The sequence below is a fragment of the Saccopteryx leptura genome, chromosome 3 (assembly GCF_036850995.1).
Source record: "Saccopteryx leptura isolate mSacLep1 chromosome 3, mSacLep1_pri_phased_curated, whole genome shotgun sequence".
Classification (NCBI taxonomy): domain Eukaryota; kingdom Metazoa; phylum Chordata; class Mammalia; order Chiroptera; family Emballonuridae; genus Saccopteryx; species Saccopteryx leptura.
The window spans coordinates 145,168,450-145,183,818 of NC_089505.1; the positions used below are offsets into that span (position 1 = coordinate 145,168,450).

Sequence of the window (15,369 nt, forward strand, 5' to 3'; positions counted from 1 at the left end):
ATACAATTTCATTTACCTTGTCTAGAGCATCTGTTTTATGGGGGCAGGAGTTGAATAATGAATGGAGTTATTTTAACTGAGTGCTAATGTGGTGAGTGCCAGGTGAAAAATTCAATTGAAATGCTGTCACAAGATTCTTTTGTTTTACTGACAAGAGGTGTCATGTTCTCTTGATTCCCGATATATGGAGAGTGAACTGATAAATAGTTTGGAGATGAAATTGTCAGTCACCATTATCACACTTAAGCAATTATCTTTTCAGGTGGCTTGCACTGCCACGAAATTCAAGTTTCGGAGTTTAGAAGCATAGAGAAGGAAAAAATAATATGGATGTGACTATATATTGAAAAAGTCCTTAAGTTCGAAAAGTAAGATTCCAAAGGGTCTTGAAGATAGGGAAGCAATTTGCTGCTACTTCCAAGACTGAGAGAGGGAAGGAAGCCAGGAAGAGATGGCAGATCATAGGTGGATATACGTCGAAGCTAATGAAGCTTACGCTTCAGGATTCCTTCCATGCTGGAGATTGCTCCAAGGTCTTGATGGGGACCCTAGCAACTGTGTTCACACAGTTGTATACTTCTGTAAAATTTATGTGAGATAATTATTTAACGGCATCAATTAACTATTCTGTTCCCTCCCCACCCCCTCTTCTCTTTTATTACTTTTCTTCTTTTTTGGGGTAGTTTTGGAGTGATACCAGACATTGTCTGAGTTTTAGCCAAGAAAATTTAAGTGGAGAATATAATTTTAATTTAGTGGAATATACTTATGTGACTCATGCCATTGCTTCCCATGTATTTAAGTTATTACTTCCTCATTCTGACAAAGGAGTAGCTTCCAGGAATACTCCTACTGCCCACTCTGCAAATCTGATTGATGTTACGACTCACAGGCATGTGGCCGAAGTGATATGAATATGTCTTAAGGTGTCTAGCATCTAAAGATTGTGGGTAGTAAAACAAAAACAAGTTTGAAATATATGGAGCCAGAAACTAGTTTATGGAAAAATTTTCTAATCATTATTTGTATTATATAAAAGTATAATTGGAGGATTTGGTCATTATTAATATTTTCACCTGTCAAACAATACTTAATAATACAGTGTATAAATTAATTATGTTTTTGGTGGGGGTTTTTTTGGTGGAAATTGTGGGAAAGAGAATTTGTTAAAACTCCTATATTTAGAGGGCAAGTCTGAAGTATTATTTACAAATAGTGACTATGTCTAGAATAACTACATGAAAAAAGGAGCTTAGGAAGGTTGTATCAGTTTCCCACTGTTGCATAAGAAACCTCCCCACAACTTATTGACTAAAAAAAATTTCATTATTCTGTGGTTGACAGTTTGACCTTCACTTTTTTTTCCCTTGGTGACAGAAACAGAAAGAGACAGAGAGAGGGACAGATAGGAACAGACAGAAAGGGAGAGAGATGAGAAGCATCAATTCTTTGTTGTGGCACCTTAGTTGTTCATTGATTGCTTTCTCATATGTGCCTTGACTGGGGTGAGGGTTATAGCAGACCGAATGACCTCTTGCTTAAGCCAGTGACCTTGGGCTCAAGCTGGTGAGCCTTGATCAAACCAGATGAACCCACACTCAAGCTGGCAACCTTGGGGTTTTGAACCTGGGTCCTCTGTGTCCCAGTCCGATGCTCCATCCACTGCACTACCATCTTATTAGGCTGGCCTGTGCTATTCCAAGATAACTCATCTTACTGCATGCGGGGTTTTCCAAGCATGCACATAATTGTGGTATCTCTGCTAGGGAGACTAGTGCTTTTTCTTCCCCCATACATATTGCATCCTTTACAAAGCAGCCAAGGTTTGTTTACATTTACAGAGTAATAGCATAAGCAAGGTCCCTTGAGGACTAGGCTCATAATTCATATAATGCAACCTATGCCATAAACACAGCAAGTCATAAAACCATGTTAAAGGAGATCATTGAGAAGATGTGATCATTCTGGGCAATGACGTTGTTCACTGCCTCTCCTGTCCTTGGAATGTGTGTTCTGCCCACTGTTCCCACAATAGAAGCTGTTTCAAAGATGCAGTCTTTTTATTTATTTGTTTATTTATTTATTTATTTATTTATTTATTTATTTATTTATTGTGTTAACATGGATTCAAGTGTCCCACTAAACATAACACCCTCAACCCCCAACAACATGCTCCATTACACACCCTTTGTCCCCTTTCCCCTGATTCCCTCTCCGCCTTCCCTCTGGGATTTGCTGGCCTATTATCTGTATCTATGTGTTATGTATATATAATTTCACTAATCTCTTCACCTTCTCTGATTCTGTCCCCTCATCCCCCTTCCCTCTGACAGCTGTCCCTCTGCTCCCCGTGACCTCCCCTCTGCCTCTATTCTGTTCCTCAGTTCACTGTGTTCATTAGATTCCACATATAAATGAGATCACATATTTGTCTTTCTCTGTCTGGCTTATTTCACTTAGTATAATAATCTCCAGATCCATCCATGCCATTGCAAAAGATAAGATTTCCTTCTTTTTCACATCCACACAGTATTTCATTGTGTATACATACCACAACTTTTATATCCACTCTTCCACTGAAGGACACTTGGGCTGTTTCCAGATCTTGGCTATTGGAAACAAAGAGGCAATAAACATGGGGCTGCATATCTTCTTTTGAATTACAATTTTGGGATTCTTATGCTTTATTACTAAAAGTGGGCTAGCTGGGTCAAAAGCAGTTCCATTTTTAATTTTTTTTGACATTTTTAAAAATTAATTTTAATGGGGTGACATTGATAAATCAGGGTACATATGTTCAGAGAAAACATCTCTAGGTTATTTTGACATTTGATTATGCTGCATTCCCATTTTTAATTTTTTGAGGAAATGCCATACTGTTTTCCACAATGGCCACAAAACTCTGCATTTTCACCAGCAGTGTAAGAGGGTTCCCTTTTCTTCACACCCTCACCAGCACGTGTTGTGTGTTGATTTGTTAATGAGCGCCATTCTGACAGGTGTGAGGTGATATCTCATTGTAGTTTCAATTTGCATTTTTCTAATGATTAGTGATGTTGAACATTTTTCATATGTCTATTGGCCATCTGTATGTCCTCTTTGGAGAAGTGTCTATTCAGTTCCTTTGCCCATTTTTTAATTGAATAGTTTATCTTCCTGGTGTTGAGTTTTAGAAGTTCTTTATAAATTTTGGTTATTAACCCCTTATCAGATATATTGGCAAATATGTTCTTTAATTGTGTGGGTTGTGTTTTTATTTTGCTAATGCTGTCTTTTGCTGTGCAAAATATTTTTAGTTTGGTATAGGCCTATTTCTTTATTTTGTCCTTTATTTCATTTGCCCTTAGAAATACATTGGCAAAAATATTGCTACAAGAGATATTGGAGAGTTTACTGCTTGTGTTTTTTTCCAAGATTTTTATGGTTTTGCAACTTACATTTAAGTCTTTTATTTATTTTGAATTTGTTTTGTGAATGGTGTAAGTTGGTGGGCTAGTTTTATTTTTTTTCATGTACCTGTCCAATTTTCTTAACACTATTTATTAAAGAGACTATCTTTATTCCATTCTATACACTCACCTCCTCTGTCACATATCAATTGACCATAAAGGTGTAGGTTTATTTCTGGATTCTCTGTTCCATTCCATCGATATGTATGCCTATTCTTATGCCAATAGCAATCTGTTTTGATTACAATGGTCTTGTAGTATAACTTGATATCAGGAAGTGTGATATCTCCCACTTTATTTTTTATTTTTAAGATTGCTGAGGTTATTTGGGTTCTTTTTTGGTTCCATATAAATTTTTGGACTATTTTTTCTAGATCTGTGAAGTGTGACATTGGAATTTTAACAAGAATTGTATTGAATCTATGGATTGCTTTGGGAAGTATAGACATTTTAATTATGTTAATTCTTCCTATCCATGAACATGGTATATGCTTCCACTTGTTTGTATCTTCCTTGATTTTTTTTTTATTAATGTCTTATAATTTTCTGAGTACATGCCTTTTACCTCTTTGGTCAAATTTATTCCTACTACTTTACTTTTTTATGTTGCAAGAGTAAAGCAGATTGTTTTCTTAATTTCTTTTTCTGAGTTTATTGTTGGTGTATAAAAATGCCACTGATTTCTGAGTATTAATTTTATATCCTGCCACCTTTCCAAACTCATTTATCAGGTCTAGTAGTTTTTGATTGAGAGTTTAGGGTTTTCTATGTAGAGTATCATGTCATCAGCAAATAATGATAGTGTAAAGCCAGCAGCCAGGGCCAGGGCCACCATCAGAGCAGCCCAGCCCATGCAGGGTCGCATTGGATTCGGACAGTCGGTAAAGAAACAGTGGAGCCAAAAACTGATGGGCCATAGTCTTTAATTCTAGCTTGCACCCGGCGGGCAAGTAAAAATACACACTGGGCTCCAAAACCCAGTCACATTCAGTGCTCACAAAGCTACTGACTTATCCGAGTTTCCTAGAATCAAAGGTTTCTAGCTCACCAGCCTTATTCACCTCTGTTCCCCATCTCCTTTCTTATCCCAGATACAAACTCTGTACAAACTGGCATCTCACTCAGCACTCCACCATCTTGGCTGCTTCTCCTGGCCTACTCCACATGGCCTCCTCCTGCTCTGCTCTCTCCTCTAATCATCCAGGAACCAAGAGCCAAGTTCCGTTCTGCCCCCATTTTATATTGTAGCTTCACAATCTCTAATCCAATATACAAAATAGGGAAGCCTCTAATACAAAGTCACTTCTCTGAGGCATGATTGGATTGTACCGCCCCACATCAAAAAGGGTGGGAAAGGCTTAATCCCAAAACCAAGCCCCAGGCTACAAGGATTCTCAACACACATTAATATCACCTGGGCGATGGCCTCACGTGGGCAGCTCCTATTTTTAACAAAGTGAGCATAATACATTTTATCTGCCCAACAGATAGTTTTACTGTTTTCCAATTTGGATGCCCAAACCTGGGCCTCAATGGAGGGAACCCAGCACAGACTGGTGGGAAACAATGCCTGTGACTGGCTCTCAGTAACGTTCTTGGAGCTACAAGCAATCTAGAATTTGTGACTGCCTCTGCTGGGTCCAGGTGCACATAGAAATACCAAGCCGCACACCTAAGCTGGCTTTTGCCTACACCGGCCTTGAGGGAAGCTCAGAAAAAGGCCAAGATTCCCTGAGACCCTAACTCCTGTAGCTTCTGTCTGCTGGTTGCTTGCTGGGCTCATTTACTAAAAGAAAACTTCTGGCAAAGTCTAGAGCCTGGGGCATTTTGTGATTAGGAAGAGTGGTGGGTGTGGCTCCACCTCTTGGCCCCAGATGTCAATCTATCCAGGCTCTTTTCACAGCCCTCAGTAGGGTGTGGCCACTAAGAGTCCAGTGGGTGTGGCCGCTAAGACCCTGAGATGTGGTCTGCCCACAGTCTGGAGAGTTTCTACTGAGTGTCCTGTGAGGCAGAGGCACTAGTCATAGACTTGAGAGTGTACTGGGTGGGGTAGGGGAAACTCTGGCCTCAATGCCAGAAAACTGAGTCACTGACACATCCCCTGTTACCTGGCTGACTTCTCTGAATTGCCAGTCTCCACAAGGGGGGGGGGCAATTGCTTTCCCTCAGAATGCTGCTAGTATGGCCAGTAACCACGGCCACCATCACAGCCACCTGGCCCATGCAGGTTCACAATTGATTAGTAGAGACGGTAATGAAACAGTGGAGCCAAGAACTAGCGGGCCATTAGCTTTAATCCTAGCTTGCACTCAGCGGGCAAGAAATACACACAGTGGGAAAACACCTCCCTTTCCATTCAGGGCTCCCAAAGCCACTGATTTATCCAAATTTCCTAGAATTAAAGGTTTCTACCTCACCAGTCTCATTCACCTCTGTTCCCCATCTCCTTCTTTCTGCACAAACTGGCTTCTCCTTCAGCACTCCGCCATCTTGGCTGCTTCTCCTCTCCTCCACATGGCCTTTCTCTGCTCTCCTCCAGCATGGGCTCCTCTGCCCCATTTTATAGTATAGAAATCAAAACCTTTAACCCAATATACAAACAAGTAAGTCTCTGATACAAAGTCACTTATCTGAGGCATAAATGGGATTCTTCATAAGAGTGTATCATTCCCTATTATGCAACAGTCAAAGGTGTGGGGAAAAGCTTAGTCTTAAAACTAAGACTTAGGAGAAACTTGCGACCACCGAGCGGGGCGGGTGGGTCCTGCGCGGCCCCGGCCAGGGACGGGTGTTCCAGCCGGACTGCGTCCGCCGCCCGGGACAGCAGGATGTTCCGGATGCTGAGCAACGGCTTTGAGGATGACCCCTTCTTCTCTGATTCTTTTAGTGCACACCGAGAAAGCATGCTACGGATGGTGTGAAGTTTTTCTGAACCTTTTGGAAGAGACTTGCTTAGCATCTCCAATGGTAGAAGAAGAACTCATGATCGTACAGGACATGATGGTGGGGAAAATGCCTTGACTTATACAGATGTCAACCCCTTTCAGTCAATGGACCACATGATGTTAAATATGCAAAACAGTATGCAGGAATTACAAAGAAACTTTGATAATCTTTCAGTGGATCCACATGGACATTCGTTTACTTCTTCCTCAGTTATGACTTATTCCAAAGTAGGAGATGAGCCCCCAAAGGCTTTCCAGGCCTCAACTCAGACCCGTCGGGCTCCAGGAGGAATAAAAGAAACTAGGAAAACATTGAGAGATTCTGACAGTGGACTAGAAAAAATATCTGTTGGTCATCATCTCCATGACCGAGCTCATGTCATTAAAAAATCAAAGAACAAGAAGACTGGAGATGAAGAGGTCAACCAAGAGTTCATCAATATGAATGAAAGTGATGCTCATGCTTTTGATGATGAGTGGCAAAATGAGATTTTAAAGTACAAACCAGGAGGACAGTGGCGCAATCTAGATAATACTAGGATGCCAAGCGTTGGGCATGAGAATTCAGGATTCCGAGGACTTAGAAGAAGGGAGAAATCTCATCCAAGTCCAGTTGTTGTATACGGAAGAAGGCCAGATGTTTTTGTGGACAAACTCAACATCAAAGGATCACCTGTGAAGATCAGCAAGAAATAAAGAGCCTTGCATTTGATGTGTTTATTTTGGGTTGTTTTAACAAAGAAAGCAATGGTGCTGGATAATACATACAAGACCAATCTCTAGTTGTTAAACCAATTCTGTACTTAACAACTTCTGATATCTCAATGTTCTTAGAAGTGCTAGCTTTGTATTGTCTCTACTCTAGGAATAAAACTTTGATTTTCAAAAAACAAACAAACAAACAAAAAAAAACAAAAAAAACAAACAAACAAAAAAAAAACTAAGACTTAGGCTATAAGGACCCTGCCTGCTTACAGCCTGTCCCCCACACCCAATGCAAACTATAAGCGAGCAAACATATATATTATATTTACAAACTTATTTGACCAACACTGCCACGTTTCAATGAAAGGCCGGGGAAAGTATCCAGGCATGGTTCATGTGGCTATGGGATACAAAGGGCAATGTCTTTTTTCTGACCTGGTAGGAGGCAGAGAAGATGAGCAACATCACCATATACCCTGCCTTCTGGCAGTGCTTACATGGTACTCTGGAGATGGGAGGCATTCAAGGCATTCACTCTCTTATTGATTGGATTATTCTAGCCTGCAGTGAGGCTTGGCCCAATGAGGCTCTGGGCACATGGGTCCCTAGATATCTGTAAAGAAGGTACAACACATTCTTAGAGAGTTGAGAATGAGACAGGCAATCTATGACCCTGTCTTTGAAATATAGGACCACATTTATTGCAGGTATAAATGCCAAGATACTCTAGTCCTTCTGCAACACCTGCTATGGGACACTGATATCCATGCTGAGCCCAAGTCATGGGACAAGATATTTATGATGTTGCATGGGACAAGACATTGTTGATCTGGGAGAACTTTACATTCTGGGAAAAGGTGTAAGCTATAGGAAAGACCCTAGACTGAAAACTTGGAAAGCCAAAAATCTATTTCAATTTGCTCTAGAAGGTCCAATAAAAGTAACCTGGAAGCAAATGTGGTTTGCTGTTGTTGTTGCTGGGACCCCACCTACACAGAGAAATAGGCAACTGTTGGTCAAATAAGTTTGTAAATATGATGTATATGTTTGCTTGCTTATAGTTTGCATTGGATGTGGAAGACAGGCTGTAAGCAGGCAGGGTCATTATAGCTTAAGGCTTAGTTTTAAGACTAAGCCTTTCCCACCCTTTTAATACTAAGATCTCTCAACACTAAGTTTTTCCCCACACTCTTGACTGTTGCATGATGTGGAGTGATGCACTCTTATGAGGAATCCCATTTATGCCTCAGATAAGTGACTTTTTTTTTTTTTTTACAGAGACAGAGAGAGAGGGATAGACAGGGACAGACAGACAGGAATGGAGAGATGAGAAGCATCAATCATTAGTTTTTCTTTTTTTTTTTTTTTTTTTTTTTTTAATAATTTTATTTTTTTAATGGGGTGACATCAATAAATCAGGATACATATATTCAAAGATAACAAGTCCAGGTTATCTTGTCGTTCAATTATGTTGCATACCCACCACCAAAAGTCAGATTGTCCTCTGTCACCTTCTATCTTGTTTGCTTTGTGCCCCTCCCCACCCCCTATCCCTCTCCCATTCCCCCCTCCCCCCCGTAACCACCACACTCTTATCAATGTCTCTTAGTTTCACTATTATGTCCCACCTACGTATGGAATAATACAGTTCCTGTTTTTTTCTGATTTACTTATTTCGCTTCGTATCATGTTATCAAGATCCCACCATTTTGCTGTAAATGTTCCGATGTCATCATTTCTTATGGCTGAGTAGTATTCCATAGTGTATATGTGCCACATCTTCTTTATCCAGTCATCTATTGATGGACTTTTTGGTTGTTTCCATGTCCTGGCCACTGTGAACAATGCTGCAATAAACATGGGGCTGCATGTGTCTTTACGTATCAATGTTTCTGAGTTTTTGGGATATATACCCAGTAGAGGGATTGCTGGGTCATAAGGTAGTTCTATTTTCAGTTTTTTGAGGAACCACCATACTTTCTTCCATAATGGTTGTACTACTTTACATTCCCACCAACAGTGGATGAGGGTTCCTTTTTCTCCACAGCCTCTCCAACATTTGCTATTACCTGACTTGCTAATAACAGCTAATCGAACAGGTGTGAGGTGGTATCTCATTGCCGTTTTGATTTGCATTTCTCTAATAGCTAAAGAAGATGAGCATCTTTTCATATATCTGTTGGCCATTTGTATTTCTTCCTGGGAGAAGTGTCTATTCATATCCTCTTCCCATTTTTTTATTGGATTGTTTGTTTGTTTGTTGTTGAGTTTTATGAGTTCTTTGTATATTTTGGATATTAGGCCCTTATCTGAGCTGTTGTTTGAAAAAATCATTTCCCATTTAGTTGGCTTTCTGTTTATTTTGTTATCAGTTTCTCTTGCTGAGCAAAAACTTCTTAGTCTGATGTAGTCCCATTCATTAATTTTTGCCTTCACTTCTCTTGCCATTGGAGTCAAATTCATAAAATGCTCTTTAAAACCCAGGTCCCTGAGTTGAGTACCTATGTCTTCTTCTATGTACTTAATTGTTTCAGGTCTTATGTTTAGATCTTTGATCCATTTTGAGTTAATTTTTGTACAGGGGGAGAGACTGTAGTCCAGTTTCATTCTTTTGCATGTGGCTTTCCAGTTTTCCCAGCACCATTTATTGAAGAGGCTTTCTTTTCTCCATTGTGTGTTGTTGGCCCCTTTATCAAAAATTATTTGACTATATATATGTGGTTTTATTTCTGGACTTTCTATTCTGTTCCATTGGTCTGAGTGTCTATTTTTCTGCCAATACCATGCTGTTTTGATTGTCGTGGCCCTATAATAGAGTTTGAAGTCAGGTATTGAAATGCCCCCAGCTTCATTCTTTTTCTTTAGGATTGCTTTGGCTATTCGGGGTTTTTTATACTTCCATATAAATCTGATGATTTTTTGCTCTATTTCTTTAAAAAACATCATTGGAAGTTTGATGGGAATTGCATTAAATTTGTATATTGCTTTGGGTAATATAGCCATCTTGATTATATTTATTCTTCCTAGCCAAGAACAAGGTATTTTCTTCCATCTCATTATATCTTTTTCGATTTCCCTTAACAATGGTTTATAGTTTTCATTATATAAGTCCTTTACATTCTTTGCTATGTTTATTCCTAAGTATTTTATTTTTTTTGTTGCAATCGTGAAGGGAATTATTCTTTTGAGTTCATTCTCAGTTGTTTCATTGTTGGCATATAGAAAGGCTATTGACTTCTGTATGTTAATTTTGTATCCTGGGACCTTACTGTATTGGCTTATTGTTTCTAGTAGTCTTTTTGTGGATTCTTTGGGGTTTTCGATGTATAGGATCATATCATTTGAAAAAAGTGATACCTTTACTTCTTCTTTTCCGATATGGATGCCTTTTATTTCTTTGTCTTGTCTGATTGCTCTGGCTAGAACCTCTAGTACCACATTAAATAAGAGTGGAGAGAGTGGACAACCCTGTCTTGTTCCTGATTTAAGGGGGAAAGCCTTCAGTTTAGTGCCATTTAATATGATGTTAGCTGATGGTTTATCATATATGGCCTTTATCATGTTGAGATATTTTCCTTCTATACCCATTTTGTTGAGAGTCTTAAACATAAAATTGTGTTGTATTTTATCGAAAGCCTTTTCTGCGTCTATTGATAAGATCATGTGGTTTTTGTTCTTTGTTTTGTTGATATGGTGTATTACATTAACCGTTTTACGTATGTTGAACCATCCTTGAGATTCTGGGATGAATCCCACTTGATCATGATGTATTATTTTTTTAATATGTTGTTGTATTCGACTTGCTAGTATTTTGTTTAGTATTTTAGCATCTGTATTCATTAGAGATATTGGTCTGTAGTTTTCTTTTTTTGTGCCATCCTTGCCTGGTTTTGGTATGAGGGTTATGTTGGCCTCATAAAATGTGTTTGGAAGTATTGCTTCTTCTTCAATTTTTTGGAAGACTTTGAGTAGAATAGGAACCAAGTCTTCTTTGAATGTTTGATAAAATTCTCTTGTATAGCCGTCAGGGCCTGGACTTTTATTTTTGGGGAGGTTTTTAATGGTTTTTTCTATTTCTTCTCTACTGATAGGTCTGTTTAGGCTTTCTGCTTCTTCTTGACTCAGTCTAGGAAGGTTGTATTGTTCTAGGAATTTATCCATTTCTTCTAGGTTGTTGAATTTAGTGGTATAAATTTTTTCATAGTATTCTACAATAATTCTTTGTATATCTACGGTGTCCGTGGTGATTTATCCTCTTTCATTTTGGATTTTGTTTATATGAGTTCTTTCTCTTTTTTCCTTGGTAAGTCTTGCCAAGGGTTTGTCAATTTTGTTGATCTTTTCAAAGAACCAGCTCCTTGTTCTATTAATTTTTTCTATAGTTTTTCTGTTCTCTAATTCATTTATTTCTGCTCTGATTTTTATTATCTCCTTTCTTCGGCTGGTTTTGGGTTGTCTTTGTTCTTCTTTTTCTAGTTCCTTAAGGTGTGAAGTTAAGTGGTTTACTTGGGCTCTCTCTTGTTTGTTCATATATGCCTGACGTGATATGAACTTCCCTCTTATCACTGCTTTTGCTGCATCCCATAGATTCTGATATGTCGTATTGTCATTTTCATTAGTCTGTATATATCTTTTGATCTCTGCACTTATTTCTTCTTTGACCCATTCATTTTTTAAAAGTATGTTGTTTAGTTTCCACATTTTTGTGGGATCTTTTTCCTCTTTTTTGCAGTTGAATTCTAGTTTCAAGGCTTTATGATCAGAAAATATGCTTGGTACAACTTCAATTTTTCTGAATTTGCTATGTTGTTTTTGTGGCCCAACATATGGTCAATTCTTGAGAATGATCCATGTACACTGGAGAAAAATGTATACTCAGTCACTTTGGGATGAAATGTCCTGTAGATGTCTATCATATCCAGGTGCTCTAGTGTTTTGTTTAAGGCTACTATGTCTTTGTTGATTCTCTGTTTGGATGACCGATCTAGAGCCGTCAGCGGTGTATTGAGGTCTCCAAGTATGATTGTATTTTTGTCAGTTTTTGTTTTAAGATCAATAAGTAGCTGTCATATATTTTGGTGCTCCTTGGTTTGGTGCATATATATTAAGAATTGTTATGTCTTCTTGATTCAGTGTCCCCTTAGCCATTATGAAATGGCCATTTTTTTCTCTGAGTACTTTTGCTGTCTTGTAGTCAGCATTATCAGATATGAGTATTGCTACACCTGCTTTTTTTTTGGATGTTATTTGCTTGGAGTATTGTTTTCCAGCCTTTCACTTTGAGTTTGTTTTTATCCTTGTTACTTAGATGAGTTTCCTGTAGGCAGCATACAGTTGGATTTTCTTTTTTAATCCATTCTGCTACTCTGTGTCTTTTTATTGGTGAGTTTAATCCGTTTACATTTAGTGTAATTATTGACACTTGTGAGTTCCCTATTGCCATTTTATAGATTGCTTTCTGTTAGTTTTGTGTCTTGTTTGATCCTTCTCTTTCATTTTTTTATCTTTTGTTTTTATTTGGTTGTATTCCATACATCTTTCCTCTGTTGCTATCTTTTTTATCTCATGTGCTTCTGTGGTGGTTTTTTCAATGGTGGTTACCTTTAGGTAATGAAAAGGGTCCCTACCCTGTTCATTGTAGCAAACTATTTTGTGAGTACTTTTGCACTCCATCGTCCTTTGCTACTGTTAATCTCCATCTTCTCCCCCTCTTTCTTTTTGTTGTTGTCACAGTTTAAATTTGGTTTTATTGTGTTCTTCTTGGAGCTTTTACTTGTGGCTCTGTTTTTTTTTGTTCTTTGTATCTGATTGGAGAACCCCCTTTAGTAATTCCTGGAGTGGGGGTTTTCTGATGATAAATTCCCTCATCTTTTCTGTATCTGTGAATGTTTTTATTTCTCCTTCATATTTGAAGGATAGCTTTGATGGGTATAGTAGTCGTGGCTGAAAGTTCCTCTCTTTCAGGACTTTAAATATTGGGGTCCACTCTCTTCTAGCTTGTAGAGTTTCTGCTGAGAAATCTGATGATAATCTAATGGGCCTTCCTTTATATGTTGTACTCTTCTTTTCCCTGGCTGCCTTGAGAATTTTTTCTTTGCTGTTGGTTTGTGTCAATTTCATTATGATATGCCTTGGAGTAGGTTTGTTGGGGTTAAGAGAACTTGGAGTTCTGTTTGCTTCTTGAACTTGAGGCTTTAGTTCTTTCCACAGGCTTGGGAAGTTCTCATCTATTATTTGTTTGAGTATGTTCTCCATTCCATTTTCTCTCTCTTCTCCCTCTGATATACCTATTATTCTTATGTTATTCTTTTTGATGGAGTCAGATAATTCTTGTAGGGCTATCTCATTTTTTTTAATTTTTGAGTCTCTTTCTTCTTCTCTCTGTTGTGCCTCAAGTTGCTTGTCTTCTATTTCACTAATCCTCTCTTCTATCTGACCTGTTCTATTAGCTAAGCTTGTTACTTCGTTTTTCAGCTCATGAATTGAGTTTTTCATCTCTGTTTGATTTGTTTTTATAGTTTCAATTTCCTTGGACATATATTCTTTGTGTTCATTGAGTTGTTTTCTGAGCTCCCTAAATTGCCTTTCTGTGTTTTCTTGTATATCTCGGAGGATTTTTAGGATTTCTATCTTGAATTCTCTGTCATTTAGCTCCAAGGTTTCCAATATATTAAATTTTTTCTCCATAGATTTTTCCTCATCTAGCTGTGTTACCTCTCTTTCTTTTGTATCCATGATATTCGATTTTCTCTTCCTTAATGGCATCTGAGGGTGGTTTTGTTGATAGTTAATGAGATTTAATAAAGAATAAAAAGTTTAAAAAAATAATAAAAAAAATAAAAAATCGAAAAGAGTTGTTTTTTTAAAAAAAAATTAATAATGAAATAAAGAAAAATAAAATAAAATAAAAATTTTAAAAAAGAAGGAAATTATTCCCCCCTCCTTTTTTCCTCTCCTCTCCTCTCCCCTCTTTCTTGAGAAAATCTTGTGGTGGACTGTGAATTATAACAAACAATGCCTGTGATGGAGGGCCTGAATTGGGGAAAAGTAATAAAGGGGCAAAAAAAAAAAAAAAAGAAAAGAAAAAAAAAATAAAAAAGAAAAAAAAAGAAAAAAGAAAAAAAAAAGAGCGTATGGACCCACAAAAAGCAAATAAGGAAAAAATTTGGGTCAAGAATAAAATGATTTGCTTTTAGGTGTTGGTTGTCTAAGAGTTATGATGAGAGGATTAAGAGGAAAACGGAAAAATGGGGGGACAAATTAAAAAATTAGTATTGTATTTAGTGGAACAAGAACTAGATAATACGGAGAGCCAGGGATGGGAGCACTGCTAGTGAGTTAAAAAGGTGAAGTAAAAACCCCCCAAAATGCCACAAACATAAGTTTGAGTCCCAGATAAGATAATTTGTTTGTTATTGAGGTTTGAATGAGAGGAGATGTAAAGGAGAAAGGAAGAAACTAATATAGAGGGAGAAAAGAAATAGAGAGAGAGAAAAAAAGAGGGAACCACTAAAAGAAGAAAAAAGAAAGGAGAGAGAGAGAGAGAGAGTTAAGGGTATTGGAGTGCAACCCTCATAGAGAGAAAGGAAGAGAAGAGAAAAGATAATGGGAGATGTAACACTTATGGGTATTGTAGTTCAAGGAGAGGAGAGAGTAAGACCGGTAGAGAGTTAATCGGCCAAATTGGAGGAGGAAAAAAAAAGTATCAAGAATGAAGATAAGAGAAAAAAACGAACAAATATAAAAAAATGGGATAGGTTATAAAGTCTGCAGATTATTCTTGATTTTGAGAGGTTATCTTCTTGCTTTTTTTTTTCTCTCCCTCTTCCTGGTCGGTGACTCTGTACCCCGGGTTTTGCCCCTTTGGCACGCTCAGGTGGAGGTTTGCAGTTGATAAGTCTCTACGGCAATGTCATGTATTGTGCTTTAGTCTCGTTGGCAGTCGAAGCTCATTAGCATTTATAGGCTCCGACAGTGAGAGAGTCCGTGTTCCTGGAGCCTTTCTCCTAGTCTTTCCTTCCTCAATTAGTAGCCTGATAATCCAGCTATGTGGTTGCTGCTGCCTCTGCCTGGATAGTAAGAGGCTCAAAGAGCTGGCAACTCCCCACTCTATTTCCACTCAGCACAGGGCTCTGGGTAAGGCTCAGTCAGTCAGAGCTGCTAGCATAATCAGGCGGGCTTTCCACCCACTCAAAGACCTCTGGCTCTGCCACTCTGTCCGGTAACACAAGCGGGCGCCCACTTCCGGGGCGCTTGGAGGAAACTCTCAC

At 38.3% G+C, this 15,369-nt stretch overlaps 1 pseudogene; it reads left to right on the plus strand.

Moving 5' to 3' along the window:
* The first annotated feature begins 6,195 nt into the window (after positions 1 to 6,195).
* On the plus strand, positions 6,196 to 7,274 carry LOC136397708 (myeloid leukemia factor 1 pseudogene; annotated as a pseudogene).
* The last annotated feature ends 8,095 nt before the right edge of the window (positions 7,275 to 15,369 follow it).